This window comes from Ictalurus punctatus, chromosome 1 (genome assembly GCF_001660625.3).
Source record: "Ictalurus punctatus breed USDA103 chromosome 1, Coco_2.0, whole genome shotgun sequence".
Taxonomy (NCBI): domain Eukaryota; kingdom Metazoa; phylum Chordata; class Actinopteri; order Siluriformes; family Ictaluridae; genus Ictalurus; species Ictalurus punctatus.
This window is the reverse complement of record NC_030416.2, coordinates 18,748,068-18,754,067: the sequence shown is the minus strand read 5'-3', so window position 1 is coordinate 18,754,067 and position 6,000 is coordinate 18,748,068. Positions and strand designations below refer to the sequence as shown.

Genomic DNA, 6,000 nt, shown 5'->3' with positions numbered 1-6,000 from the left:
CAGTTTCTTTTGGTATATATTATATATATATATATATATATATATATATATATATATATATATATATATATATATATATATATATATATATATTTTGTAAACTTGTTCACTCATAGTGGGGAATTAACTAATTTTGCATTCTATTTAATACTACCTGAACATTTAGGCCAATAATATTTCATGTAAATCTTTAGATTTAGACCACCGAAAGCACTGTTTTATAATGTGAAAATAACCATTTCAGAAAGGAAAGTTGTTCACATGTAGAGATATTTTACACATCTGCCTTTTTCCACATTTCATTACATCAATGCATATCAAATGAATAAAAAAAAAAATTTAATGAAAGAAGAAGGGGGGGGGGGGGGGGGGGGGACATCGGTACCACTGTTGCTCAAAAATAAAAACACCTCAGAGGCAGCATGTAACTCTCTGTGCACTGATGTGTTCTGAACTACAAGGTTTCACCATGACAGACAACATCCCTACTTTAAGGAAACTTCAGCATGGCTGAGCGCACACTGCTGAACACAGATGCCTTATGTAGACATTACTGCTCTATAAAACATAGCAGCAAAAAGTATTTCTTGCCTCACTGTAAGCAGCTTTGTGAGGGGCAGCATGTTGCTGCGGTGGAAAAACTGTTGCATTAGTTCAATAAAAATGACAAGATTTACTGAAGTGATAGCATGGTGGAAGCAGAACACACGAGAGAGAACGGGAGAGAGTGAGAGAAAATGACGGAGAGAGAAAGAGAGCGAGAGAGAGCGCGAGGGTACAGTCTATAGTGAATCGGCTAGTTCGGTGACATGAAAAACATCTACGATCAGAAAGTGGCCTACGCTTTTTACGTGGGTCATTACCCTCATAAATGAGATGCTCTGAAGACTCTGCCTGTGTGCTGCCTCTGGCTAGATATTGCGTAGATGTAAGAAAACAGCAGTTGCAGCGTTAGCCTCTAAAAACTACACACACACAAAAAAAAGTACTACAGTTAAACTACTGTGTGAGATAAACACTGAACCGTATTCAGATGTCTGAGGGTTTGGTCTACAGTTGTTCTGAGCAAGCAAAATCATTATTTTGGTTTTCACGCATTTTGCTGAATGATGGGACACACTCTGTCGGGCCTCGAGGCAATTTTATTGAACATCTTCGTAGTAATAATTATTTGATCCTTTTCTAAATAAATTGATCAAACTGCAGCCAAAAAAAAGTAAGGGGAGGAAATGTGTCCTTTTCAGAATAATAACCCTAACCGGTCGCTGTAAACCGACCTAAACTCCTGCAAGTCTCTCATAAAATGAAAACACACATCTTCAGAACTGATTGTGATTCCTTGTTGGAAATGATGCTGCCAGAAATTTTTATAGAAAATGGAGATAATGTTAGTTCATTCATTCATCTTCACTAATCATTTAATCATGATCAGGTCACAGTGGAAGCAATTTGGAAATCACCAGCACATGCACTGGCATGTGTGTGTTAGAAAGCTGGAGGATCTGGAAGAAAACCTTCACAGGCGCAGAGAAACATGCAAAACTCCACACAGACAGCAACCCGAGTTCAGGATCGAACCAGGAACCCTGGAGCTGTGAGGCGGTGATGCTACACGCTGCACCACTACACCACCTCGATCTAAATTCAATTCACGTCAGTTAGCTCAAGCTGGAAAAATGCGCCTTCCAAGATAACGTGTCTGGCTTAGCCCAAGGAAGCATCTACCTTTCCAAATGATCTACAGTGTCCGTCCTCAAACCCTCTTTGAAGGCAATACAAACATCCACTTATAAGAAAAATAAATAAATAAATAAACTTAATATAAAGCACAAAATTCCCTAGAGTACAGCTACACAGTCATGCTTTAAAATAGAAGACATTACATAAATTACTGCTCACACTTACACGGACAGAGGCATGAAGTCTTACTCATATCATCTCATACCATAAATTATCACCCACTCTTAGTCGATGCAGACACACTTACACACATGAACTTTGTTATACATAGAGTCATAGGAATATACTCCATTGACACCATGTGTCATTATGAATGACTTCTGCATGACTGTTTAACTGAGGGTACAGTGAGAATGAACAATAAGCAGCTTATTCAAAAATTATTTAGCACTATAATAGTAATGTTAAGTTCACTGTAAGCAATTGTGTCATCTCTTTTTTTTTTTTTTCCATTTCCTTTATTTTTTTTTTTAACAAGTATCCCGATAAACTAAGCCAAATGAATTTTAAAGCAGCAAACGACATGGTCTTTATATCACATTGTGGAACCCCCCCCCCAAAAAAAAAACAAAAAAACAAAAACAAATGTTGATCTAGTGAAGTTTAAAAGATGTTTATGTAACATTTATGAAAGGAGTCTTGAGTGCCAGTGCTTTGTAAAGTTTCTTGGCTGAAGGCTTAAACACAGAGAAATTTACGCTTTCCAAAGCAGGCAAGCGGTGTTTTTTGTGTAATTAAGAAATGATTTTTCTCAAGAAAGAAAAAGAATTGAGATGCTGGTGAGATATTGACTGTTTATCATGGCTACAACATAAGCGACAAGGACTAACTTGTCTAGCGGACGTTCAATTACATTTATTATAGCTATAAACCATTCAAATGTGACATTTCATTCATTAATAAATTTAAATTGTAATCGTTGGCAAATTGCTGTGATAAGCAGAATAACACAATCCAGACCATGCACTTTGGTCCGCATCTCGTGTATCATTTTCTCCTACAACAGCACCATCCGATGTGTTATTCCTTACATGTTTTATATCATTTGAAACTCTGAGGTCATTTTGAGACACATTTTATTTACAAGAGGATTCTTACACAATAAAAAATAATTCACACAACAGGACACAATGTCGGTCAGCTTTGATTAAAATCAGTCATTCTGAATGTTACTTCGTGTATTGTTCTAGTCTCCAGACTGTTGCAATACAATGTCTGCCTTAAGCTTGCCCTTTATTGTTTGAGCGAATTAGGGAGTGGTTTAGGATGACTAAATTATTACTTTTTACTCTAGTCCAACAATCTAAATAGTAAAATATTATGTCTATGCATCACACTGGTAAGGTTTTTGATTTTCCCCATACTGATGCATTTATATATCAGCTAATTACTTTCAAATAAATGGTAGGTAGTCATCTAATAAATTATTAATTGTGCATATGGTGTGTTAATGGTATTTCTTAAAAAAATGAACATATGAAATTTACCATTGTGGGTGCATGTTACCATGGTAACAACATAATTAGGCACAGCCGTAATTGCACCACTCTTTTTTTTGTTTATTGTACATGTTTCCTGGGAGGAATGGGAATCACGCACTGCACAACGGCGTACATGTATAAGGAGCAAGTATTAAATTACTGTGCACAATGCTGTGCTGAATAAAATCTGAACACAGCCATTAAAATGTGCTGCTTTTGAAATCTGAAAATCACTGAACAGCTCACATATATGCACAAACAATAGGCTGCATTTTCATATCTCCACATACACTCGAATATATTCATGAGTATATGTATATAATAATATTATACATCTGCTTTCTCCACATATTCTGGCGAATATAAATTATTAAGATACCTCTCTGTGGATCCAGTGCTTCACACTATAAACACCACATTTAAAAGGTGTGAGGAAAAAAAATCTCAAAACAATTTAATGCAACTATAAATAAAAATACCAAGTTGAATATTAACATACACACCTGGCCCATTTTCCCCTAAAGTGGATTATTTCTGAATCCCCCTCCCTCACAATCCACTTGTCTTAGGACAACAGTGATGCTAATAGGTTATTCAGCTCAACAATTCAGCACAGAAATATGAATGAATACAGCTGGAAGCTTCAGGAATACGGCTAACTCTGTGTCCTGCTCCTTCTCCAGGCTCTAGGAGTCTCTTCATAAGAACAGGTAATATATCCAGTCAGATTCATCAGGCAGTTGCCATGGTGATCTGTTCTGAACATTTCACTGCCTAATTGAGACAGAGTGAAGCGGAGTTCACCTCAATGTGTGACTCACTAACAGAAAGGAGGTGAGTGTGGCTTCTCACTCAACAGAACATTTGGCCATATTGTGTCAGAAAGGTCACTTACTATATATTAATTTCTTGTTTATGGACATGTTGTATAAAAACATCATCATACTCGCAATTGTGAACTTATACTGAAGATCAGCACGGCTACCTGCCGGCTCGTGCCTGTGGTGAATCACAGCAGTGCTGATATTCAGTATAACCTCACTCTTACTCGTGTGATATTACTTAATTATAACCTTTGAGTCCATATGCTGTTCAATGACTATTCTCAACAAATTAAAAGGGTAATTTTTAAGCTAAACATCAAATTTGCAGCAGGTCATAACAACAAAAGGGTGCTCTACTGAGTACTAAAGATGCTTGCCATGAAGGAGTTGAATAATTCTAAACTGGATAGGTCATTATAAGTTGCATTTTCAGTTGAATTGGGGGAAACCACTTGAAGCAGTCATTGTATTGAACCATTTAAATTGCTTTTGTTTGATTTTTTTCATTGCAAACTGCTGAAAGTCTGTAAATTTTGACAATAAACCCGATTTGCAATGGTGGTTGAATAATTTTGATTGCAACTGTAATCTTAAATCTTACCTACTGCACCTTTAAAGAACAAGATTAGTTCTGGAAGATAAAACAGGTTCCCTTTAGCTCCAGTGTATCTGTCCCAAAGTACCACATGTACTACATAATTAAATTATTATTACTATTATTATTGTAGTTTATTGTGTTGTTTAATGTTATGATAATGAGTCTTTATTGGTTACATATACATTACAGCACAGTGAAATTCTTTTTTTTCCCCACATACCCCAGCATGTCAGGAAGTTGGGGTCAGAGTGCAGGGTCAGCCATGATACAGCGTCCCTGGAGCAGAGAAGGTTAAGGGCCTTGCCCAAGGGTCCAACAGTGGCAGCTTGGCAGTGCTGGGGCTTGAACCCCCGACCTTCCAATCAGTAACCCAGAGCCAGGAGATTCTAGTGCTTAATTAGCCAAAGTTGACCTAATGTCATGTTGCTATGGAAGCAAAAACTCTTAACACTAGGAAAACAAGAAATCATTTAGCAATTACAATAGATGAACCCACAACCTTACTCTATGTGGGAATCAGTTACAAATGAGTAAAGCTTACGTGATAACTTTTCATTTATTTATTTTAGATGTTTTAGCATTTCCTTTTTTATTGATGATCAACATGAACCATGTACATTAGGTCATTGTCCCAATTAAAGCAGTTTAGTTTATTATTGCATGCTATGTCTACTGAGGTTTGACCCAGCTCTTTACAATGTTGCAGTTCTTCGTGCACGTGAATAATTGCAAATGGTTAGACAAACTCTCATTAAGTCATGTTTCTGTTCCCGTAGAACGTCATGCTCTCCACCATAATGCTGACCTTACGTAGATTTCTGGACCATACATCTTTGCCCTCCATTAGCTGGTGAGGCATCTACCCAAAAACAAACAAAAAATAAATAAATAAATCAACTCAGTCACAAACAGCTTCCCTAAGAAGCTATAGTTCTTTAATTAGCCACAATTCCTTTCTCCAAAAATGTTTATAAGGCATGCCCCCCCCCGAAGTACTCAAGATCACCTTCTAGAGGTTCTGCACCACTGCTTTTAAATGTGCGTAGGCGTGTTTCGAGTTAACTGTAACTGGCATATGAAGATGCATGTAAATGTGGTAAATACTCAGAGAGGACAGGGTACAGGGCAGTGTCCTTTTTCTTCTCTTCCACCTTACCCCCTTGTGACCTTACAGAGCTAAGGTTAGCAACTAACATTTTTTCCCCCAAACACACTGAGCTTGGTCTAAGGCTTCATATGGCTCATTCATCAAATCACAGACTAAAAGATTTGTTTCATCCACAGCAGCCCTTCATGAAGCAGCAGTTCTAAGTCTCAGCAGGGTTTTATTTTCTACGAGAATGCAGAAGAAGGCTTC

At 37.2% G+C, this 6,000-nt stretch overlaps 1 protein-coding gene across 5 annotated transcripts in view; it reads right to left on the bottom strand.

The window, feature by feature from the left end:
- ncalda (neurocalcin delta a) overlaps positions 1-6,000 on the bottom strand; it is a 42,895-nt gene that overhangs the window by 7,444 nt on the left and 29,451 nt on the right. The window lies entirely within an intron of this gene.